The sequence below is a fragment of the Amblyomma americanum genome, chromosome 7 (genome assembly GCF_052857255.1).
Source record: "Amblyomma americanum isolate KBUSLIRL-KWMA chromosome 7, ASM5285725v1, whole genome shotgun sequence".
In the NCBI taxonomy this organism is placed as follows: domain Eukaryota; kingdom Metazoa; phylum Arthropoda; class Arachnida; order Ixodida; family Ixodidae; genus Amblyomma; species Amblyomma americanum.
This window is the reverse complement of record NC_135503.1, coordinates 147,704,854-147,731,835: the sequence shown is the minus strand read 5'-3', so window position 1 is coordinate 147,731,835 and position 26,982 is coordinate 147,704,854.

Below are 26,982 nucleotides of genomic sequence, written 5' to 3'. Positions count from 1 at the left end.
AGACATATCCCATCGCCCAATCTGGCACTGCTCTCGAAGTAAAATAGGACGTCAACGTGCTGGTCTTGTATTTTGGAGAGATATCAAATCGACCGATCTAGCACTGCTCTCAAAGTAAAATAGGACGTCAACGTGGCGGTCTTGCACTTTGGAGAGATATCCCATTGCCCGATCTAGCACTGTTCTCGAAGTAAAATAGGACGTCAACGTGCTGGTCGTGTATTTTGGAGATATCCCATCGCCCGATCTGGCACTGCTCTCGAAGTAAAATAGGACGTCAACGTGCTGGTCTTGTATTTTGGAGAGATATCCCATCGCCCGATCTAGCACTGCTCTCAAAGTAAAATAGGACGTCAACGTGGCGGTCTTGCACTTTGGAGAGATATCCCATATCCCGATCTATCACTGCTCTCGAATTAGAATAGAACGTCAACGTGCTGGTCTTGTATTTTGGAGAGATTACCCACCGCCCGATCTAGCACTGCTCTCGAAGTACAATAGGACGTCAACGTGGCGGTCTTGCACTTTGGAGGGATATCCCATCGCCCGATCTAGCACTGCTCTGGAAGTAAAATAGGATAACATAGGACGTAATAGGACGTCAACGTGGGGGTCTTGCACTTTGGAGGGATATCCCATCGCCCGATCTAGCACTGCTCTCGAAGTCAAATAGGACGTCAACGTGCTGGTCGTGTATTTTGGAGAGATATCCCATCGCCGATCCGGCAGTGCTCTCGAAGTAAAATAGGACGTCAACGTGCTGGTGTTGCACTTTGGAGGGAAATTCCATCGCCCGATTTAGCACTGCTCTCGAAGTAAAATAGGACTTCGACGTGGCGGTCTTGCACTTTGGAGGGATATACCATCGCGCGATCTAGCACTGCTCTCGAAGTAAAATAGGAATTCGACGTGGCGGTCTTGCACTTTGGAGGGATATCCCATCGCGCGATCTAGCAATGCTCTCGAAGGAAAATAGGGCGTCAACGTGGCTGTCTTGCACATTGGGGGGATATCCCATCGCCCGATCTAGCACTGCTCTCGAAGTAAAATAGCACCTCAACGTGCTGGTCTTGCACTTTGGAGAGATATCCCATCGTCCGATCTGGCACTGCTCTCGAAGTAAAACAGGACGTCAACGTGCTGGTCTTGCACTTTGGAGCAATATCACATCGCCCGATCTAGCACTGCTCTCCAAGTAAAACAGGACGTCAACGTGGCGATCTTGCACTTTGGAGGGATATCCCATCGCCAGATCTAGCACTGCACTCGAAGGAAAACAGGATGTGAACGTGGCGGTCTTGTACTTTGGAGGGATATTTCGTCGCCCGATCTAGCACTGCTTTCAAAGTAAAACAGGACGTCACGTGGTGGTCTTGTACTTTGGAGAGATATCCCATCGCCGATCTAGCACTGCTCTCGAAGTAAAATAGGACGTCAACGTGCTGGTTTTGGATTTTGGAGAGATATTCCATCGCCCGATCTAGCACTGCTCTCGAAGTACAATAGGACGTCAACGTGGCGGTCTTGCTCTTTGGAGGAATATCCCATCGCCCGATCTAGCACTGCTCTCGAAGTAAAATAGGACGTTAACGTGCTGGTCTTGCACTTTGGAGAGATATCCCATCGCACGATCAGGCACCGCTCTCGAAGTAAAACAGGACGTCAACGTGCTCCTCTTCAACTTTGGAGAGATTTCCTATCCCCCGATTTAGCACTGCTGTCGAAGTAATATAGGACGTCGAGGTGGCGGTCTTGCACATTGGAGGGATATCCCATCGCCCGATCTAGCACTGCTCTCGAAGTAAAATAGGACGTCAACGTGCTGGTCGTGTATTTTGGAGACATACCCCTTCGCCCGATCTGGCACTGCTCTCGAAGTAAAATAGGACGTCAACGTGCTGGTCTTGTATTTTGGAGAGATATCACATCGCCGGATTAGCGCTGCTCTCAAAGTCAAATTGGACGTCAACGTGCTGGTCGTGTATTTTGGAGACATATCCTATCGCCCGATCTTGCACTGCTCTCGAAGTAAAATAGGACGTCAACGTGCTGGTCTTGTATTTTGGAGATATATCCCATCGCCCGATCTAGCACTGCTGTTAAAGTAAAATAGGACGTCAACGTGGCGGTTTTGCACTTTGGAGAGATATTCCATTGCCCGATCTAGCACTGCTCTCGAAGTAAAATAGGACGTCAACGTGCTGGTCGTGTATTTTGGAGATATCCCATCGCCCGATCTGGCACTGCTCTCGAAGTAAAATAGGACGTCAACGTGGAGGTCTTGCACTTTGGAGGGATATCCCATCGCCTGATCTAGCACTGCTCTCGAAGTAAAATAGAACGTTAACTTGCTGGTCTTGTATTTTGGAGAGATATCCCATCGCCCGATCTAGCACTGCTCTCGAAGTACAATAGCACGTCAACGTGGCGGTCTTGCACTTTGTAGGGATATCCCATCGCCCGATCTAGCACTGCTCTTGAAGTAAAATAGGACATCAACGTGGTGGTCTTGCACTTTGGAGGGATATCTCATCGCCCGATCTAGCACTGCTCTCGAAATAAAATAGGACGTTAACGTGCTGGTCTTGCACTTTGGAGAGATATCCCATCGCACGATACGACACTGCTCTCGAAGTAAAATAGGACGTCATCGTGCTGGTCTTGCACTTTGCAGATATGACCCATCGCACGATCTAGCGCTGCTCTCGAAGTAAAATAGGACGTCGTCGTGGCGCTCTTGCACTTTGGAGGGAAATTCCATCGCCCGATTTAGCACTGCTCTCGATGTAAAATAGGACTTCGACGTGGCAGTCTTGCACTTTGGAGGGATATCCCAACGCGCGATCTAGCACTGCTCTCGAAGTAAAATAGGACGTCGACGTGGCCGTATTGCACTTTGGAGGGATATCCCATCGCCCGATCTAGCACTGCTCTCGAATTAAAATAGGAATTCGACGTGGCGGTCTTGCACTTTGGAGGGCTATCCCATCGTTCGATCTAGCAATGCTCTCGAAGCAAAATAGGACGTCAGCGTGGCTGTCTTGCACTTTGGGGGGATATCCCATCGCCCGATCTGGCACTGCTATCGAAGTAAAACAGGACGTCAACGTGCTGGTCTTCCACTTTGGAGACATATCTCATCGCCCGATCTAGCACTGCTCTCGAAGTAAATTAGGACGTCAACGTGGCGGTTTTGCAGTTTGGAGGGATATCCCATCGCCCGATCTGGCACTGCTCTCGAAGTAAAATAGGATGTAAACGTGGCGGTCTTGTACTATGGACTGATATCCCAACGCTCGATCTCGCACTGCTTTTGAAGGAAAATAGGACGTCAACATGGCGGTCTTGTCCTTTGGAGAAATATCACATCGCCCGATCTAGCACTGCTCTCGAAGTAAAATAGGACGTCAACGTGGCGGTCTTGAACTTTGGAGGAATATCCCATCGCCCGATCTAGCACTGCTCTCGAAGTAAAATCGGATGTAAACGTGGCGGTCTTGTACTGCGGACTGATATCCCAACGTTTTATCTCGCACTGCTTTTTAAGTAAAATAGGACATCAACAGGGCGGTGTTGTCCTTTGGAGAAATATCACATCGCCCGATCTAGCACTGCTTTCAAAGTAAAACAGGACGTCACGTGGTGGTCTTTTACTTTAGAGAGATATCCCATCGCCGATCTAGCACTGCTCTCAAAGCAAAATAGGACGTCAACGTGGCTGTCTTGCACTTTAGAGAGATATCCCATCGCACGATCTGGCACTGCTCTCGAAGTAAAATAGGATGTGAACGTGGTGGTCTTGTACTATGGACTGATATCCCAACGCTCGATCTCGCACTTCTTTTGAGGTAAAATAGAACGTCAACATGGCGGTCTTGTCCTTTGGAGAAAAATCACATCGCCCGATTAGAACTGCTGTCCAAGTAAAATAGGGCGTCAACGTGGCGATCTTGCACTTTGGAGGGATATCCCATCGCCCGATCTAGCACTGCTCTCGAAGTCAAATAGAACGTCAACGTGCTGGTCGTGTATTTTGGAGAGATATCCCATCGCCCGATCCGGCACTGCTCTCGGAGTAAAATAGGACGTCAACGTGCTGGTCTTGCACTTTGCAGATATAACCCATCGCACGATCTAGCACTGCTCTCGAAGTAAAATAGGACGTCGACGTGGCGCTCTTGCACTTTGGAGGGAAATTCCATCGCCCGATTTAGCACTGCTCTCGAAGTAAAATAGGACTTCGACGTGGCGGTCTTGCACTTTCGAGGGATATCCCATCGCGCGATCTAGCACTGCTCTCGAAGTAAAATAGGACGTCGACATGGCCGTATTGCACTTTGGAGGGATATCCCATCGCCCGATCTAGCACTGCTCTCGAAGTCAAATAGAACGTCAACGTGCTGGTCGTGTATTTTGGAGAGATATCCCATCGCCCGATCCGGCACTGCTCTCGGAGTAAAATAGGACGTCAACGTGCTGGTCTTGCACTTTGCAGATATAACCCATCGCACGATCTAGCACTGCTCTCGAAGTAAAATAGGACGTCGACGTGGCGCTCTTGCACTTTGGAGGGAAATTCCATCGCCCGATTTAGCACTGCTCTCGAAGTAAAATAGGACTTCGACGTGGCGGTCTTGCACTTTCGAGGGATATCCCATCGCGCGATCTAGCACTGCTCTCGAAGTAAAATAGGACGTCGACGTGGCCGTATTGCACTTTGGAGGGATATCCCATCGCCCGATCTAGCACTGCTCTCGAAGTAAAATAGGAATTCGACGTGGCGGTCTTGCGCTTTGGAGGGATATCCCATCGCGCGATCTAGCAATGCTCTCGAAGCAAAATAGGACGTCAACGTGGCTGTCTTGCACTTTGGGGGATATCCCATCGCCCGATCTAGCACTGCTCTCGAAGTAAAATAGCACGTCAACGTGCTGGTCTTGCACTTTGGAGAGGTATACCCTCGCCCGATCTGGCACTGCTCTCGAAGTAAAACAAGACGTCAACGTGGTGGTCTTGCACTTTGGAGACATATCTCATCGCCCGATCTAGCACTGCTCTCGAAGTAAAATAGGACGTCAACGTGGCGGTCATGAACTTTGGCGGAATATCCCATCGCCCGATCTAGCACTGCTCTCGAAGTAAAATAGGACGTCAACGTGGCGGTCTCGCGGTTTGCAGTGATATCCCATCGCCCGATCTAGCACTGCTCTCGAAGTCAAATTGGACGTCAACGTGCTGGTCGTGTATTTTGGAGCCATATCCCATCGCCCGATCTGGCACTGCTCTCGAAGTAAAATAGGACGTCAACGTGCTGGTCTTGTATTTTGGAGAGATATCCCATCGCCCGATCTAGCACTGCTCTCAAAGTAAAATAGGACGTCAACGTGGCGGTCTTGCACTTTGGAGAGATATACCATTGCCCGATCTAGCACTGCACTGGAAGTAAAATAGGAGGTCAACGTGGCGGTCTTGCACTTTCTAGGGATATCCCATCGCCAGATCTAGCACTGCTCTTGAAGTAAAATAGGACATCAACGTGGCGGTCTTGCACTTTGGAGGGATATCCCATCGCCCGATCTAGCACTGCTCTCGAAGTGAAATAGGACGTTAACGTGCTGGTCTTGAACTTTGGAGAGATATCCCATCGCACGATCTGGCACTGCTCTCGAAGTAAAATAGGATGTGAACGTGGTGGTATTGTACTATGGACTGATATCCCAACGCTCGTCTCGCACTGCTTTTGAAGTAAAATAGGACGTCAACATATCGGTCTTGTACTTTTGAGAAATATCACATCGCCCGATCTAGAACTGCTCTCCAAGTAAAATAGGACGTCAACGTGGCGATCTTGCCCTTTGGAGGGATATCCCATCGACCGATCTAGCACTGCTCTCGAAGTCAAATAGGACGTCAACGTGCTGGTCGTGTATTTTGGAGAGATATCCCATCGCCCCATCCGGCACTGCTCTCGAAGTAAAATAGGACGTCAACGTGCTGGTCTTGCACTTTGCAGATATAACCCATCGCACGATCTAGCACTGCTCTCGAAGTAAAATAGGACGTCGACGTGGCGCTCTTGCACTTTGGAGGGAAATTCCATCGCCCGATTTAGCACTGCTCTCGAAGTAAAATAGGACTTCGACGTGGCGGTCTTGCACTTTCGAGGGATATCCCATCGCGCGATCTAGCACTGCTCTCGAAGTAAAATAGGACGTCGACATGGCCGTATTGCACTTTGGAGGGATATCCCATCGCCCGATCTAGCACTGCTCTCGAAGTCAAATAGAACGTCAACGTGCTGGTCGTGTATTTTGGAGAGATATCCCATCGCCCGATCCGGCACTGCTCTCGGAGTAAAATAGGACGTCAACGTGCTGGTCTTGCACTTTGCAGATATAACCCATCGCACGATCTAGCACTGCTCTCGAAGTAAAATAGGACGTCGACGTGGCGCTCTTGCACTTTGGAGGGAAATTCCATCGCCCGATTTAGCACTGCTCTCGAAGTAAAATAGGACTTCGACGTGGCGGTCTTGCACTTTCGAGGGATATCCCATCGCGCGATCTAGCACTGCTCTCGAAGTAAAATAGGACGTCGACGTGGCCGTATTGCACTTTGGAGGGATATCCCATCGCCCGATCTAGCACTGCTCTCGAAGTAAAATAGGAATTCGACGTGGCGGTCTTGCACTTTGGAGGGATATCCCATCGCGCGATCTAGCAATGCTCTCGAAGCAAAATAGGACGTCAACGTGGCTGTCTTGCACTTTGGGGGATATCCCATCGCCCGATCTAGCACTGCTCTCGAAGTAAAATAGCACGTCAACGTGCTGGTCTTGCACTTTGGAGAGGTATACCCTCGCCCGATCTGGCACTGCTCTCGAAGTAAAACAGGACGTCAACGTGGTGGTCTTGCACTTTGGAGACATATCTCATCGCCCGATCTAGCACTGCTCTCGAAGTAAAATAGGACGTCAACGTGGCGGTCATGAACTTTGGCGGAATATCCCATCGCCCGATCTAGCACTGCTCTCGAAGTAAAATGGGACGTCAACGTGGCGGTCTCGCGGTTTGCAGTGATATCCCATCGCCCGATCTAGCACTGCTCTCGAAGTCAAATTGGACGTCAACGTGCTGGTCGTGTATTTTGGAGCCATATCCCATCGCCCGATCTGGCACTGCTCTCGAAGTAAAATAGGACGTCAACGTGCTGGTCTTGTATTTTGGAGAGATATCCCATCGCCCGATCTAGCACTGCTCTCAAAGTAAAATAGGACGTCAACGTGGCGGTCTTGCACTTTGGAGAGATATACCATTGCCCGATCTAGCACTGCACTCGAAGTAAAATAGGAGGTCAACGTGGCGGTCTTGCACTTTCTAGGGATATCCCATCGCCAGATCTAGCACTGCTCTTGAAGTAAAATAGGACATCAACGTGGCGGTCTTGCACTTTGGAGGGATATCCCATCGCCCGATCTAGCACTGCTCTCGAAGTGAAATAGGACGTTAACGTGCTGGTCTTGAACTTTGGAGAGATATCCCATCGCACGATCTGGCACTGCTCTCGAAGTAAAATAGGATGTGAACGTGGTGGTATTGTACTATGGACTGATATCCCAACGCTCGTCTCGCACTGCTTTTGAAGTAAAATAGGACGTCAACATATCGGTCTTGTACTTTTGAGAAATATCACATCGCCCGATCTAGAACTGCTCTCCAAGTAAAATAGGACGTCAACGTGGCGATCTTGCCCTTTGGAGGGATATCCCATCGACCGATCTAGCACTGCTCTCGAAGTCAAATAGGACGTCAACGTGCTGGTCGTGTATTTTGGAGAGATATCCCATCGCCCCATCCGGCACTGCTCTCGAAGTAAAATAGGACGTCAACGTGCTGGTCTTGCACTTTGCAGATATGACCCATCGCACGATTTAGCGCTGCTCTCGAAGTAAAATAGGACGTCGACGTGGCGCTCTTGCACTTTGGAGGGAAATTCCATCGCCCGATTTAGCACTGCTCTCGAAGTAAAATAGGACTTCGACGTGGCAGTCTTGCACTTTGGAGGGATATCCCATCGCGCGATCTAGCACTGCTCTCGAAGTAAAATAGGACGTCGACGTGGCCGTATTGCACTAAGGAGGGATATCCCATCGCCCGATCTAGCACTGCTCTCGAAGTAAAATAGGAATTCGACTGGCGGTCTAGTACTTTGGAGGGATATCCCATCGTTCGATCTAGCCATGCTCTCGAAGCAAAATTGGACGTCAACGTGGCTGTCTTGCACTTTGGGGGGATATCCCATCGCCCGATCTAGCACTACTCTCGTAGTAAAATAGCACGTCAACGTGCTGGTCTTGCACTTTGGAGAGATATCCCATCGCCCGATCTGGCACTGCTATCGAAGTAAAACAGGACGTCAACGTGCTGGTCTTGCACTAAGGAGACATATCTCATCGCCCGATCTAGCACTGCTCTCGAAGTAAAATAGGACGTCAACGTGGCGGTCATGAACTTTGGAGGAATATCCCATCGCCCGATCTAGCACTGCTCTCGAAGTAAAATAGGACGTCAACGTGGCAGTCTCGCGCTTTGCCGGGATATCCCATCGCCCTATCTAGCACTGCTCTCGAAGTCAAATTGGACGTCAACGTGCTGGTCGTGTATTTTGGAGCCATATCCCATCGCCCGATCTAGCACTGCTCTCCAAGTAAAACAGGACGTCAACGTGGTGATCTTGCACTTTGGAGGGATATCCCATCGCCAGATCTAGCACTGCACTCGAAGGAAAACAGGACGTGAAAGTGGCGGTCTTGTACTTTGGAGGGATATTTCGTCGCCCATTCTAGCACTGCTTTCAAAGTAAAACAGGGCGTCACGTGGTGGTCTTGTACTTTGGAGAGATATCCCATCGCCCGATCTAGCACTGCTCTCAAAGTAAAATAGGACGTCAACGTGGCGGTCTTGCACTTTGGAGAGATATCCCATTGCCCGATCTAGCACTGCTCTCGAAGTAAAATGGGACGTCAACGTGCTGGTCTTGTATTTTGGAGAGATTACCCACCGCCCGATCTAGCACTGCTCTCGATGTACAATAGGACGTCAACGTGGCGGTCTTGCACTCCGGAGGGATATCCCATCGCCCGATCTAGCACTGCTCTGGAAGTAAAATAGGATAAAATAGGACGTAATAGGACGTGAACGTGGGGGTCTTGCACTTTGGAGGGATATCCCATCGCCTGACCTAGCACCGCTCTCGAAGTAAAATAGAACGTTAACTTGCTGGTCTTGTATTTTGGAGAGATATCCCATCGCCCGATCTAGCACTGCTCTCGAAGTACAATAGGACGTCAACGTGGTGGTCTTGCACTTTCTAGGGATATCAAATCGCCCGATCTAGCACTGCTCTTGAAGTAAAATAGGACATCAACGTGGCGGTCTTGAACTTTGGAGGGATATCCCATCGCACGATCTGGCACTGCTCTCGAAGTAAAATAGGATGTGAACGTGATGGTCTTGTACTATGGACTGATATCCCAACGCTCGATCTCGCACTGCTTTTGAAGTAAAATAGGACGTCAACATGGCGGTCTTGCCCTTTGGATAAATATCACATCACCCGATATAGAACTGCTCACCAAGTAAAATAGGGCGTCAACGTGGCGATCTTGCACTTTGGAGGGATATCCCATCGCCCGATCTAGCACTGCTCTCGAAGTAAAATAGGACGTCAACGTGGCGGTCTCGCGCTTTGCAGGGATATCCCATCGACCGATCTAGCACTGCTCTCGAAGTCAAATTGGACGTCAACGTGCTGGTAGTGTATTTTGGTGACATATCCCATCGCCCAATCTGGCACTGCTCTCGAAGTAAAATAGGACGTCAACGTGCTGGTCTTGTATTTTGGAGAGATATCAAATCGACCGATCTAGCACTGCTCTCAAAGTAAAATAGGACGTCAACGTGGCGGTCTTGCACTTTGGAGAGATATCCCATTGCCCGATCTAGCACTGTTCTCGAAGTAAAAAGGACGTCAACGTGCTGGTCGTGTATTTTGGAGATATCCCATCGCCCGATCTGGCACTGCTCTCGAAGTAAAATAGGACGTCAACGTGCTGGTCTTGTATTCTGGAGAGATATCCCATCGCCCGATCTAGCACTGCTCTCAAAGTAAAATAGGACGTCAACGTGGCGGTCTTGCACTTTGGAGAGATATCCCATATCCCGATCTATCACTGCTCTCGAATTAGAATAGAACGTCAACGTGGCGGTCTTGCACTTTGGAGGGATATCCCATCGCCCGATCTAGCACTGCTCTGGAAGTAAAATTGGATAACATAGGACGTAATAGGACGTCAACGTGGGGGTCTTGCACTTTGGAGGGATATCCCATCGCCCGATCTAGCACTGCTCTCGAAGTCAAATAGGACGTCAACGTGCTGGTCGTGTATTTTGGAGAGATATCCCATCGCCCGATCCGGCAGTGCTCTCGAAGTAAAATAGGACGTCAACGTGCTGGTCTTGCACTTTGGAGGGAAATTCCATCGCCCGATTTAGCACTGCTCTCGAAGTAAAATAGGACTTCGACGTGGCGGTCTTGCACTTTGGAGGGATATCCCATCGCGCGATCTAGCAATGCTCTCGAAGGAAAATAGGGCGTCAACGTGGCTGTCTTGCACATTGGGGGGATATCCCATCGCCCGATCTAGCACTGCTCTCGAAGTAAAATAGCACGTCAACGTGCTGGTCTTGCACTTTGGAGAGATATCCCATCGTCCGATCTGGCACTGCTCTCGAAGTAAAACAGGACGTCAACGTGCTGGTCTTGCACTTTGGAGCAATATCACATCGCCCGATCTAGCACTGCTCTCCAAGTAAAACAGGACGTCAACGTGGCGATCTTGCACTTTGGAGGGATATCCCATCGCCAGATCTAGCACTGCACTCGAAGGAAAACAGGATGTGAACGTGGCGGTCTTGTACTTTGGAGGGATATTTCGTCGCCCGATCTAGCACTGCTTTCAAAGTAAAACAGGACGTCACGTGGTGGTCTTGTACTTTGGAGAGATATCCCATCGCCGATCTAGCACTGCTCTCGAAGTAAACTAGGACGTCAACGTGCTGGTTTTGGATTTTGGAGAGATATTCCATCGCCCGATCTAGCACTGCTCTCGAAGTACAATAGGACGTCAACGTGGCGGTCTTGCTCTTTGGAGGAATATCCCATCGCCCGATCTAGCACTGCTCTCGAAGTAAAATAGGACGTTAACGTGCTGGTCTTGCACTTTGGAGAGATATCCCATCGCACGATCAGGCACCGCTCTCGAAGTAAAACAGGACGTCAACGTGCTCCTCTTCAACTTTGGAGAGATTTCCTATCCCCCGATTTAGCACTGCTGTCGAAGTAATATAGGACGTCGAGGTGGCGGTCTTGCACATTGGAGGGATATCCCATCGCCCGATCTAGCACTGCTCTCGAAGTAAAATAGGACGTCAACGTGCTGGTCGTGTATTTTGGAGACATACCCCTTCGCCCGATCTGGCACTGCTCTCGAAGTAAAATAGGACGTCAACGTGCTGGTCTTGTATTTTGGAGAGATATCACATCGCCGGATTAGCGCTGCTCTCAAAGTCAAATTGGACGTCAACGTGCTGGTCGTGTATTTTGGAGACATATCCTATCGCCCGATCTTGCACTGCTCTCGAAGTAAAATAGGACGTCAACGTGCTGGTCTTGTATTTTGGAGATATATCCCATCGCCCGATCTAGCACTGCTGTTAAAGTAAAATAGGACGTCAACGTGGCGGTTTTGCACTTTGGAGAGATATTCCATTGCCCGATCTAGCACTGCTCTCGAAGTAAAATAGGACGTCAACGTGCTGGTCGTGTATTTTGGAGATATCCCATCGCCCGATCTGGCACTGCTCTCGAAGTAAAATAGGACGTCAACGTGGAGGTCTTGCACTTTGGAGGGATATCCCATCGCCTGATCTAGCACTGCTCTCGAAGTAAAATAGAACGTTAACTTGCTGGTCTTGTATTTTGGAGAGATATCCCATCGCCCGATCTAGCACTGCTCTCGAAGTACAATAGCACGTCAACGTGGCGGTCTTGCACTTTGTAGGGATATCCCATCGCCCGATCTAGCACTGCTCTTGAAGTAAAATAGGACATCAACGTGGTGGTCTTGCACTTTGGAGGGATATCTCATCGCCCGATCTAGCACTGCTCTCGAAATAAAATAGGACGTTAACGTGCTGGTCTTGCACTTTGGAGAGATATCCCATCGCACGATCTGGCACTGCTCTCGAAGTAAAATAGGATGTGAACGTGGTGGTCTTGTACTATGCACTGAAATCCCAACGCTCGATCTCGCACTTCTTTAGAAGAAAAATAGAACGTCAACATGGCGGTCTTGTCCTTTGGAGAAAAATCACATCGCCCGATAAGAACTGCCCTCCAAGTAAAATAGGGCGTCAAAGTGGCGATCTTGCACTTTGGAGGGCTATCCCATCGCCCGATCTAGCACTGCTCTCGAAGTCAAATAGGACGTCAACGTGCAGGTCGTGTATTTTGGAGAGATATCCCATCGCCCGATACGACACTGCTCTCGAAGTAAAATAGGACGTCATCGTGCTGGTCTTGCACTTTGCAGATACGACCCATCGCACGATCTAGCGCTGCTCTCGAAGTAAAATAGGACGTCGTCGTGGCGCTCTTGCACTTTGGAGGGAAATTCCATCGCCCGATTTAGCACTGCTCTCGATGTAAAATAGGACTTCGACGTGGCAGTCTTGCACTTTGGAGGGATATCCCAACGCGCGATCTAGCACTGCTCTCGAAGTAAAATAGGACGTCGACGTGGCCGTATTGCACTTTGGAGGGATATCCCATCGCCCGATCTAGCACTGCTCTCGAATTAAAATAGGAATTCGACGTGGCGGTCTTGCACTTTGGAGGGCTATCCCATCGTTCGATCTAGCAATGCTCTCGAAGCAAAATAGGACGTCAGCGTGGCTGTCTTGCACTTTGGGGGGATATCCCATCGCCCGATCTGGCAATGCTATCGAAGTAAAACAGGACGTCAACGTGCTGGTCTTCCACTTTGGAGACATATCTCATCGCCCGATCTAGCACTGCTCTCGAAGTAAATTAGGACGTCAACGTGGCGGTTTTGCAGTTTGGAGGGATATCCCATCGCCCGATCTGGCACTGCTCTCGAAGTAAAATAGGATGTAAACGTGGCGGTCTTGTACTATGGACTGATATCCCAACGCTCGATCTCGCACTGCTTTTGAAGGAAAATAGGACGTCAACATGGCGGTCTTGTCCTTTGGAGAAATATCACATCGCCCGATCTAGCACTGCTCTCGAAGTAAAATAGGACGTCAACGTGGCGGTCTTGAACTTTGGAGGAATATCCCATCGCCCGATCTAGCACTGCTCTCGAAGTAAAATCGGATGTAAACGTGGCGGTCTTGTACTACGGACTGATATCCCAACGTTTTATCTCGCACTGCTTTTTAAGTAAAATAGGACATCAACAGGGCGGTGTTGTCCTTTGGAGAAATATCACATCGCCCGATCTAGCACTGCTTTCAAAGTAAAACAGGACGTCACGTGGTGGTCTTTTACTTTAGAGAGATATCCCATCGCCGATCTAGCACTGCTCTCAAAGCAAAATAGGACGTCAACGTGGCTGTCTTGCACTTTAGAGAGATATCCCATCGCACGATCTGGCACTGCTCTCGAAGTAAAATAGGATGTGAACGTGGTGGTCTTGTACTATGGACTGATATCCCAACGCTCGATCTCGCACTTCTTTTGAGGTAAAATAGAACGTCAACATGGCGGTCTTGTCCTTTGGAGAAAAATCACATCGCCCGATTAGAACTGCTCTCCAAGTAAAATAGGGCGTCAACGTGGCGATCTTGCACTTTGGAGGGATATCCCATCGCCCGATCTAGCACTGCTCTCGAAGTCAAATAGAACGTCAACGTGCTGGTCGTGTATTTTGGAGAGATATCCCATCGCCCGATCCGGCACTGCTCTCGGAGTAAAATAGGACGTCAACGTGCTGGTCTTGCACTTTGCAGATATAACCCATCGCACGATCTAGCACTGCTCTCGAAGTAAAATAGGACGTCGACGTGGCGCTCTTGCACTTTGGAGGGAAATTCCATCGCCCGATTTAGCACTGCTCTCGAAGTAAAATAGGACTTCGACGTGGCGGTCTTGCACTTTCGAGGGATATCCCATCGCGCGATCTAGCACTGCTCTCGAAGTAAAATAGGACGTCGACGTGGCCGTATTGCACTTTGGAGGGATATCCCATCGCCCGATCTAGCACTGCTCTCGAAGTCAAATAGAACGTCAAGGTGCTGGTCGTGTATTTTGGAGAGATATCCCATCGCCCGATCCGGCACTGCTCTCGGAGTAAAATAGGACGTCAACGTGCTGGTCTTGCACTTTGCAGATATAACCCATCGCACGATCTAGCACTGCTCTCGAAGTAAAATAGGACGTCGACGTGGCGCTCTTGCACTTTGGAGGGAAATTCCATCGCCCGATTTAGCACTGCTCTCGAAGTAAAATAGGACTTCGACGTGGTGGTCTTGCACTTTCGAGGGATATCCCATCGCGCGATCTAGCACTGCTCTCGAAGTAAAATAGGACGTCGACGTGGCCGTATTGCACTTTGGAGGGATATCCCATCGCCCGATCTAGCACTGCTCTCGAAGTAAAATAGGAATTCGACGTGGCGGTCTTGCACTTTGGAGGGATATCCCATCGCCCGATCTAGCACTGCTCTCGAAGCAAAATAGGACGTCAACGTGGCTGTCTTGCACTTTGGGGGATATCCCATCGCCCGATCTAGCACTGCTCTCGAAGTAAAATAGCACGTCAACGTGCTGGTCTTGCACTTTGGAGAGGTATACCCTCGCCCGATCTGGCACTGCTCTCGAAGTAAAACAGGACGTCAACGTGGTGGTCTTGCACTTTGGAGACATATCTCATCGCCCGATCTAGCACTGCTCTCGAAGTAAAATAGGACGTCAACGTGGCGGTCATGAACTTTGGCGGAATATCCCATCGCCCGATCTAGCACTGCTCTCGAAGTCAAATTGGACGTCAACGTGCTGGTCGTGTATTTTGGAGCCATATCCCATCGCCCGATCTGGCACTGCTCTCGAAGTAAAATAGGACGTCAACGTGCTGGTCTTGTATTTTGGAGAGATATCCCATCGCCCGATCTAGCACTGCTCTCAAAGTAAAATAGGACGTCAACGTGGCGGTCTTGCACTTTGGAGAGATATACCATTGCCCGATCTAGCACTGCACTCGAAGTAAAATAGGAGGTCAACGTGGCGGTCTTGCACTTTCTAGGGATATCCCATCGCCAGATCTAGCACTGCTCTTGAAGTAAAATAGGACGTCGTCGTGGCGCTCTTGCACTTTGGAGGGAAATTCCATCGCCCGATTTAGCACTGCTCTCGATGTAAAATAGGACTTCGACGTGGCAGTCTTGCACTTTGGAGGGATATCCCAACGCGCGATCTAGCACTGCTCTCGAAGTAAAATAGGACGTCGACGTGGCCGTATTGCACTTTGGAGGGATATCCCATCGCCCGATCTAGCACTGCTCTCCAATTAAAATAGGAATTCGACGTGGCGGTCTTGCACTTTGGAGGGCTATCCCATCGTTCGATCTAGCAATGCTCTCGAAGCAAAATAGGACGTCAGCGTGGCTGTCTTGCACTTTGGGGGGATATCCCATCGCCCGATCTGGCACTGCTATCGAAGTAAAACAGGACGTCAACGTGCTGGTCTTCCACTTTGGAGACATATCTCATCGCCCGATCTAGAACTGCTCTCGAAGTAAATTAGGACGTCAACGTGGCGGTTTTGCAGTTTGGAGGGATATCCCATCGCCCGATCTGGCACTGCTCTCGAAGTAAAATAGGATGTAAACGTGGCGGTCTTGTACTATGGACTGATATCCCAACGCTCGATCTCGCACTGCTTTTGAAGGAAAATAGGACGTCAACATGGCGGTCTTGTCCTTTGGAGAAATATCACATCGCCCGATCTAGCACTGCTCTCGAAGTAAAATAGGACGTCAACGTGGCGGTCTTGAACTTTGGAGGAATATCCCATCGCCCGATCTAGCACTGCTCTCGAAGTAAAATCGGATGTAAACGTGGCGGTCTTGTACTACGGACTGATATCCCAACGTTTTATCTCGCACTGCTTTTTAAGTAAAATAGGACATCAACAGGGCGGTGTTGTCCTTTGGAGAAATATCACATCGCCCGATCTAGCACTGCTTTCAAAGTAAAACAGGACGTCACGTGGTGGTCTTTTACTTTAGAGAGATATCCCATCGCCGATCTAGCACTGCTCTCAAAGCAAAATAGGACGTCAACGTGGCTGTCTTGCACTTTAGAGAGATATCCCATCGCACGATCTGGCACTGCTCTCGAAGTAAAATAGGATGTGAACGTGGTGGTCTTGTACTATGGACTGATATCCCAACGCTCGATCTCGCACTTCTTTTGAGGTAAAATAGAACGTCAACATGGCGGTCTTGTCCTTTGGAGAAAAATCACATCGCCCGATTAGAACTGCTCTCCAAGTAAAATAGGGCGTCAACGTGGCGATCTTGCACTTTGGAGGGATATCCCATCGCCCGATCTAGCACTGCTCTCGAAGTCAAATAGAACGTCAACGTGCTGGTCGTGTATTTTGGAGAGATATCCCATCGCCCGATCCGGCACTGCTCTCGGAGTAAAATAGGACGTCAACGTGCTGGTCTTGCACTTTGCAGATATAACCCATCGCACGATCTAGCACTGCTCTCGAAGTAAAATAGGACGTCGACGTGGCGCTCTTGCACTTTGGAGGGAAATTCCATCGCCCGATTTAGCACTGCTCTCGAAGTAAAATAGGACTTCGACGTGGCGGTCTTGCACTTTCGAGGGATATCCCATCGCGCGATCTAGCACTGCTCTCGAAGTAAAATAGGACGTCGACGTGGCCGTATTGCACTTTGGAGGGATATCCCATCGCCCGATCTAGCACTGCTCTCGAAGTCAAATAGAACGTCAAGGTGCTGGTCGTGTATTTTGGAGAGATATCCCATCGCCCGATCCGGCACTGCTCTCGGAGTAAAATAGGACGTCAACGTGCTGGTCTTGCACTTTGCAGATATAACCCATCGCACGATCTAGCACTGCTCTCGAAGTAAAATAGGACGTCGACGTGGCGCTCTTGCACTTTGGAGGGAAATTCCATCGCCCGATTTAGCACTGCTCTCGAAGTAAAATAGGACTTCGACGTGGTGGTCTTGCACTTTCGAGGGATATCCCATCGCGCGATCTAGCACTGCTCTCGAAGTAAAATAGGACGTCGACGTGGCCGTATTGCACTTTGGAGGGATATCCCATCGCCCGATCTAGCACTGCTCTCGAAGTAAAATAGGAATTCGACGTGGCGGTCTTGCACTTTGGAGGGATATCCCATCGCCCGATCTAGCACTGCTCTCGAAGCAAAATAGGACGTCAACGTGGCTGTCTTGCACTTTGGGGGATATCCCATCGCCCGATCTAGCACTGCTCTCGAAGTAAAATAGCACGTCAACGTGCTGGTCTTGCACTTTGGAGAGGTATACCCTCGCCCGATCTGGCACTGCTCTCGAAGTAAAACAGGACGTCAACGTGGTGGTCTTGCACTTTGGAGACATATCTCATCGCCCGATCTAGCACTGCTCTCGAAGTAAAATAGGACGTCAACGTGGCGGTCATGAACTTTGGCGGAATATCCCATCGCCCGATCTAGCACTGCTCTCGAAGTAAAATAGGACGTCAACGTGGCGGTCTCGCGGTTTGCAGTGATATCCCATCGCCCGATCTAGCACTGCTCTCGAAGTCAAATTGGACGTCAACGTGCTGGTCGTGTATTTTGGAGCCATATCCCATCGCCCGATCTGGCACTGCTCTCGAAGTAAAATAGGACGTCAACGTGCTGGTCTTGTATTTTGGAGAGATATCCCATCGCCCGATCTAGCACTGCTCTCAAAGTAAAATAGGACGTCAACGTGGCGGTCTTGCACTTTGGAGAGATATACCATTGCCCGATCTAGCACTGCACTCGAAGTAAAATAGGAGGTCAACGTGGCGGTCTTGCACTTTCTAGGGATATCCCATCGCCAGATCTAGCACTGCTCTTGAAGTAAAATAGGACATCAACGTGGCGGTCTTGCACTTTGGAGGGATATCCCATCGCCCGATCTAGCACTGCTCTCGAAGTGAAATAGGACGTTAACGTGCTGGTCTTGAACTTTGGAGAGATATCCCATCGCACGATCTGGCACTGCTCTCGAAGTAAAATAGGATGTGAACGTGGTGGTATTGTACTATGGACTGATATCCCAACGCTCGTCTCGCACTGCTCTCGAAGTAAAATAGGACGTCGACGTGGCCGTATTGCACTAAGGAGGGATATCCCATCGCCCGATCTAGCACTGCTCTCGAAGTAAAATAGGAATTCGACTGGCGGTCTAGCACTTTGGAGGGATATCCCATCGTTCGATCTAGCCATGCTCTCGAAGCAAAATTGGACGTCAACGTGGCTGTCTTGCACTTTGGGGGGATATCTCATCGCCCGATCTAGCACTGCTCTCGAAGTAAAATAGGACGTCAACGTGGCGGTTTTGCACTTTGGAGGGATATCCCATCGCCCGATCTGGCACTGCTCTCGAAGTAAAATAGGATGTGAACGTGGCGGTCTTGTACTATGGACTGATGTCCCAACGCTCGATCTCGCACTGCTTTTGAAGGAAAATAGGACGTCAACATGGCGGTCTTGTCCTTTGGAGAAATATCACATCGCCCGATCTAGCACTGCTCTCGAAGGAAAATAGGACGTCAACGTGGCGGTCTTGAACTTTGGAGGAATATCCCATCGCCCGATCTAGCACTGCTCTCGAAGTAAAATATGTCAACGTGGCGGTCTTGTACTACGGACTGATATCCCAACGTTTGATCTCGCACTGCTTTTGAAGTAAAATAGGACATCAACAGGGCGGTGTTGTCCTTTGGAGAAATATCACATCCACCGATCTAGTACTGCTTTCAAAGTAAAACAGGACGTCACGTGGTGGTCTTGTACTTTGGAGAGATATCCCATCGCCGATCTAGCACTGCTCTCGAAGTAAAATAGGACGTCAACGTGGCGGTCTCGCGCTTTGCAGGGATATCCCATCGCCCGATCTAGCACTGCTCTCGAAGTCAAATTGGACGTCAACGTGCTGGTCGTGTATTTTGGAGACATATCCCATCGCCCGATCTGGCACTGCTCTCGAAGTAAAATAGCACGTCAACGTGCTGGTCTTGTATTTTGGAGAGATATCCCATTGCCCGATCTAGCACTGCTCTCAAAGTGAAATAGAACGTCAACGTGGCGCTCTTGCACTTTGGAGAGATATCTCATTGCCCGATCTTGCACAGCTCTCGAAGTAAAATAGGACGTCAACGTGCTGGTCGTGTATTTTGGAGATATCCAATCGCCCGATCTGGCACCGCTCTCGAAGTAAAATAGGACGTCAACGTGCTGGTCTTGTATTTTGGAGAGATATCCCAACGCCCGATCTAGCACTGCTCTCAAAGTAAAATAGGACGTCAACGTGGCGGTCTTGCACTTTGGAGGGATATCCCATATCCCGATCTATCACTGCTCTCGAATTAAAATAGAACGTCAACGTGCTGGTCTTGTATTTTGGAGAGATTACCCACCGCCCGATCTAGCACTGCTCTCGAAGTACAATAGGACGTCAACGTGGCGGTCCTGCACTTTGGAGGGATATCCCATCGCCCGACCTAGCACTGCTCTGGAAGTAAAATAGGACGTAATAGGACGTCAACGTGGGGGTCTTGCACTTTGGAGGGATATCCCATCGCCTGATCTAGCACTGTTCTCGAAGTAAAATAGAACGTTAACGTGCTGGTCTTGTATTTTGGAGAAATATCCCATCGCCCGATCTAGAACTGCTCTCGAAGTACAATAGAACGTCAACGTGGCGGTCTTGCACTTTGTAGGGATATCCCATCGCCCGATCTAGCACTGCTCTTGAAGTAAAATAGGACATCAACGTTGCGGTCTTGCACTTTGGAGGGATATCCCATCGCCCGATCTATCACTGCTCTCGAAGCAAAATAGGACGTTAACGTGCTGGTCTTGCACTTTGGAGAGATATCCCATCGCACGATCTGGCACTGCTCTCGAAGTAAAATAGGATGTGAACTTGGTGGTCTTGTACTATGGACTGATATCCCACCGCTCGATCTCGCACTGCTTTTGAAGTAAAATAGGACGTCAACATGGCGGTCTTGTCCTTTGGAAAAATATCACATCGCCGGATCTAGAACTGCTCTCCAAATAAAATAGGGCGTCAACGTGGCGATCTTGCACTTTGGAGGGATATCCCATCGCCCGATCTAGCACTGCTCTCGAAGTAAAATAGGACGTCAACGTGCTGGTCGTGTATTTTGGAGAGATATCCCATCGCCCCATCCGGCACTGCTCTCGAAGTAAAATAGGACGTCAACGTGCTGGTCTTGCACTTTGGAGGGAAATTCCATAGCCCGATTTAGCACTGCTCTCGAAGTAAAATAGGACTTCGACGTGGCGGTCTTGCACTTTGGAGGGATATCCCATCGCGCGATCTAGCAATGCTCTCGAAGCAAAATAGGACGTCAACGTGGATGTCTTGCACTTTGGGGGATATCCCATCGACCGATCTAGCACTGCTCTCGAAGTCAAATAGGACGTCAACGTGCTGGTCGTGTATTTTGGAGAGATATCCCATCGCCCGATCCGGCACTGCTCTCGAAGTAAAATAGGACGTCAACGTGCTGGTCTTGCACTTTGCAGATATGACCCATCGCACGATTTAGCTCTGCTCTCGAAGTAAAATAGGACGTCGACGTGGCAGTCTTGCACTTTGGAGGGATATCCCATCGCGCGATCTAGCACTGCTCTCGAAGTAAAATAGGACGTCGACGTGGCCGAATTGCACTAAGGAGGGATATCCCATCGCCCGATCTAGCACTGCTCTCGAAGTAAAATAGGAATTCGACGTGGCGGTCTTGCACTTTGGAGGGATATCCCATCGTTCGATCTAGCCATGCTCTCGAAGCAAAATTGGACGTCAACGTGGCTGTCTTGCACTTTGGGGGGATATCCCATCGCCCGATCTAGCACTGCTCTCGAAGTAAAATAGCACGTCAACGTGCTGGTCTTGCACTTTGGAGAGATATCCCATCGCCCGATCTGGCACTGCTATCGAAGTAAAACAGGACGTCAACGTGCTGGTCTTGCACTTTGGAGACATATCTCATCGCCCGATCTAGCACTGCTCTCGAAGTAAATTGGACGTCAACGTGGCGGTTTTGCACTTTGGAGGGATATCCCATCGCCCGATCTGGCACTGCTCTCGAAGTAAAATAGGATGTGAACGTGGCGGTCTTGTACTATGGACTGATATCCCAACGCTCGATCTCGCACTGCTTTTGAAGGAAAATAGGACGTCAACATGGCGGTCTTGTCCTTTGGAGAAATATCACATCGCCCGATCTAGCACTGCTCTCGAAGGAAAATAGGACGTCAACGTGGCGGTCTTGAACTTTGGAGGAATATCCCATCGCCCGATCTAGCACTGCTCTCGAAGTAAAATAGGATGTCAACGTGGCGGTCTTGTACTACGGACTGATATCCCAACGTTTGATCTCGCACTGCTTTTGAAGTAAAATAGGACATCAACAGGGCGGTGTTGTCCTTTGGAGAAATATCACATCGCCCGATCTAACACTGCTTTCAAAGTAAAACAGAACGTCACGTGGTGGTCTTGTATTTTGGAGAGATATCCCATCGCCCGATCTAGCACTGCTCTCAAAGTAAAATAGGACGTCAACGTGGCGGTCTTGCACTTTGGAGAGATATACCATTGCCCGATCTAGCACTGCACTCGAAGTAAAATAGGAGGTCAACGTGGCGGTCTTGCACTTTCTAGGGATATCCCATCGCCCGATCTAGCACTGCTCTCGAAGTGAAATAGGACGTTAACGTGCTGGTCTTGTACTTTGGAGAGATATCCCATCGCACGATCTGGCACTGCTCTCGAAGTAAAATAGGATGTGAACGTGGTGGTATTGTACTATAGACTGATATCCCAACGCTCGATCTGGCACTGCTTTTGAAGTAAAATAGGACGTCAACATATCGGTCTTGTACTTTTGAGAAATATCACATCGCCCGATCTAGAACTGCTCTCCAAGTAAAATAGGACGTCAACGTGGCGATCTTGCCCTTTGGAGGGATATCCCATCGACCGATCTAGCACTGCTCTCGAAGTCAAATAGGACGTCAACGTGCTGGTCGTGTATTTTGGAGAGATATCCCATCGCCCCATCCGGCACTGCTCTCGAAGTAAAATAGGACGTCAACGTGCTGGTCTTGCACTTTGCAGATATGACCCATCGCACGATTTAGCGCTGCTCTCGAAGTAAAATAGGACGTCGACGTGGCGCTCTTGCACTTTGGAGGGAAATTCCATCGCCCGATTTAGCACTGCTCTCGAAGTAAAATAGGACTTCGACGTGGCAGTCTTGCACTTTGGAAGGATATCCCATCGCGCGATCTAGCACTGCTCTCGAAGTAAAATAGGACGTCGACGTGGCCGTATTGCACTAAGGAGGGATATCCCATCGCCCGATCTAGCACTGCTCTCGAAGTAAAATAGGAATTCGACGTGGCGGTCTTGCACTTTGGAGGGATATGCCATCGTTCGATCTAGCCATGCTCTCGAAGCAAAATTGGACGTCAACGTGGCTGTCTTGCACTTTGGGGGGATATCCCATCGCCCGATCTAGCACTACTCTCGTATTAAAATAGCACGTCAACGTGCTGGTCTTGCACTTTGGAGAGATATCCCATCGCCCGATCTGGCACTGCTATCGAAGTAAAACAGGACGTCAACGTGCTGGTCTTGCACTTTGGAGACATATCTCATCGCCCGATCTAGCACTGCTCTCGAAGTAAATTGGACGTCAACGTGGCGGTTTTGCACTTTGGAGGGATATCCCATCGCCCGATCTGGCACTGCTCTCGAAGTAAAATAGGATGTGAACGTGGCGGTCTTGTACTATGGACTGATATCCCAACGCTCGATCTCGCACTGCTTTTGAAGGAAAATAGGACGTCAACATGGCGGTCTTGTCCTTTGGAGAAATATCACATCGCCCGATCTAGCACTGCTCTCGAAGGAAAATAGGACGTCAACGTGGCGGTCTTGAACTTTGGAGGAATATCCCATCGCCCGATCTAGCACTGCTCTCGAAGTAAAATAGGATGTCAACGTGGCGGTCTTGTACTACGGACTGATATCCCAACGTTTGATCTCGCACTGCTTTTGAAGTAAAATAGGACATCAACAGGGCGGTGTTGTCCTTTGGAGAAATATCACATCGCCCGATCTAACACTGCTTTCAAAGTAAAACAGAACGTCACGTGGTGGTCTTGTATTTTGGAGAGATATCCCATCGCCCGATCTAGCACTGCTCTCAAAGTAAAATAGGACGTCAACGTGGCGGTCTTGCACTTTGGAGAGATATACCATCGCCAGATCTAGCACTGCTCTTGAAGTAAAATAGGACATCAACGTGGCGGTCTTGCACTTTGGAGGGATATCCCATCGCCCGATCTAGCACTGCTCTCGAAGTGAAATAGGACGTTAACGTGCTGGTCTTGTACTTTGGAGAGATATCCCATCGCACGATCTGGCACTGCTCTCGAAGTAAAATAGGATGTGAACGTGGTGGTATTGTACTATAGACTGATATCCCAACGCTCGATCTGGCACTGCTTTTGAAGTAAAATAGGACGTCAACATATCGGTCTTGTACTTTTGAGAAATATCACATCGCCCGATCTAGAACTGCTCTCCAAGTAAAATAGGACGTCAACGTGGCGATCTTGCCCTTTGGAGGGATATCCCATCGACCGATCTAGCACTGCTCTCGAAGTCAAATAGGACGTCAACGTGCTGGTCGTGTATTTTGGAGAGATATCCCATCGCCCCATCCGGCACTGCTCTCGAAGTAAAATAGGACGTCAACGTGCTGGTCTTGCACTTTGCAGATATGACCCATCGCACGATTTAGCGCTGCTCTCGAAGTAAAATAGGACGTCGACGTGGCGCTCTTGCACTTTGGAGGGAAATTCCATCGCCCGATTTAGCACTGCTCTCGAAGTAAAATAGGACTTCGACGTGGCAGTCTTGCACTTTGGAAGGATATCCCATCGCGCGATCTAGCACTGCTCTCGAAGTAAAATAGGACGTCGACGTGGCCGTATTGCACTAAGGAGGGATATCCCATCGCCCGATCTAGCACTGCTCTCGAAGTAAAATAGGAATTCGACGTGGCGGTCTTGCACTTTGGAGGGATGTGCCATCGTTCGATCTAGCCATGCTCTCGAAGCAAAATTGGACGTCAACGTGGCTGTCTTGCACTTTGGGGGGATATCCCATCGCCCGATCTAGCACTACTCTCGTATTAAAATAGCACGTCAACGTGCTGGTCTTGCACTTTGGAGAGATATCCCATCGCCCGATCTGGCACTGCTATCGAAGTAAAAAAGGACGTCAACGTGCTGGTCTTGCACTAAGGAGACATATCTCATCGCCCGATCTAGCACTGCTCTCGAAGTAAAATAGGACGTCAACGTGGCGGTTTTGCACTTTGGAGGGATATCCCATCGCCCGATCTGGCACTGGTCTCGAAGTAAAATAGGATGTGAACGTGGCGGTCTTGTACTATGGACTGATATCCCAACGCTCGATCTCGCACTGCTTTTGAAGGAAAATAGGACGTCAACATGGCGGTCTTGTCCTTTGGAGAAATATCACATCGCCCGATCTAGCACTGCTCTCGAAGGAAGATAGGACGTCAACGTGGCGGTCTTGAACTTTGGAGGAATATCCCATCGCCCGATCTAGCACTGCTCTCGAAGTAAAATAGGATGTCAACGTGGCGGTCTTGTACTACGGACTGATATCCCAACGTTTGATCTCGCACTGCTTTTGAAGTAAAATAGGACATCAACAGGGCGGTGTTGTCATTTGGAGAAATATCACATCGCCCGATCTAGTACTGCTTTCAAAGTAAAACAGGACGTCACGTGGTGGTCTTGTACTTTGGAGAGATATCCCATCGCCGATCTAGCACTGCTCTCGAAGTAAAATAGGACGTCAACGTGGCGGTCTCGCGCTTTGCAGGGATATCCCATCGCCCGATCTAGCACTGCTCTCGAAGTCAAATTGGACGTCAACGTGCTGGTCGTGTATTTTGGAGACATATCCCATCGCCCGATCTGGCACTGCTCTCGAAGTAAAATAGCACGTCAACGTGCTGGTCTTGTATTTTGGAGAGATATCCCACTGCCCGATCTAGCACTGCTCTCAAAGTGAAATAGGACGTCAACGTGGCGCTCTTGCACTTTGGAGAGATATCTCATTGCCCGATCTTGCACTGCTCTCAAAGTAAAATAGGACGTCAACGTGCTGGTCGTGTATTTTGGAGATATCCAATCGCCCGATCTGGCACTGCTCTCGAAGTAAAATAGGACGTCAACGTGCTGGTCTTGTATTTTGGAGAGATATCCCAACGCCCGATCTAGCACTGCTCTCAAAGTAAACTAGGACGTCAACGTGGCGGTCTTGCACTTTGGAGGGATATCCCATATCCCGATCTATCACTGCTCTCGAGTTAAAATAGAACGTCAACGTGCTGGTCTTGTATTTTGGAGAGATTACCCACCGCCCGATCTAGCACTGCTCTCGAAGTACAATAGGACGTCAACGTGGCGGTCTTGCACTTTGGAGGGATATCCCATCGCCCGACCTAGCACTGCTCTGGAAGTAAAATAGGATAAAATAGGACGTAATAGGACGTCAACGTGGGGGTCTTGCACTTTGGAGGGATATCCCATCGCCTGATCTAGCACTGCTCTCGAAGTAAAATAGAACGTTAACGTGCTGTCTTGTATTTTGGAGAAATATCCCATCGCCCGATCTAGCACTGCTCTCGAAGTACAATAGGATGTCAAAGTGACGGTCTTGCACTTTGTAGGGATATCCCATCGCCCGATCTAGCACTGCTCTTGAAGTAAAATAGGACATCAACGTGGCGGTCTTGCACTTTGGAGGGATATCCCATCGCCCGATCTATCACTGCTCTCGAAGCAAAATAGGACGTTAACGTGCTGGTCTTGCACTTTGGAGAGATATCCCATCGCACGATCTGGCACTGCTCTCGAAGTAAAATAGGATGTGAACTTGGTGGTCTTGTACTATGGACTGATATCCCACCGCTCGATCTCGCACTCCTTTTGAAGTAAAATAGGACGTCAACATGGCGGTCTTGTCCTTTGGAGAAATATCACATCGCCCGATCTAGAACTGCTCTCCAAATAAAATAGGGCGTCAACGTGGCGATCTTGCACTTTGGAGGGATATCCCATCGCCCGATGTAGCACTGCTCTCGAAGTAAAATAGGACGTCAACGTGCTGGTCGTGTATTTTGGAGAGATATCCCATCGCCCCATCCGGCACTGCTCTCGAAGTAAAATAGGACGTCAACGTGCTGGTCTTGCACTTTGCAGATATAACCCATCGCACGATCTAGCACTGCTCTCGAAGTAAAATAGGACGTCGACGTGGCGCTCTTGCACTTTGGAGGGATATCCCATCGCGCGATCTAGCACTGCTCTCGAAGTAAAATAGGAATTCGACGTGGCGGTCTTGCACTTTGGAGGGATATCCCATCGCGCGATCTAGCAATGCTCTCGAAGCAAAATAGGACGTCAACGTGGATGTCTTGCACTTTGGGGGATATCCCATCGACCGATCTAGCACTGCTCTCGAAGTCA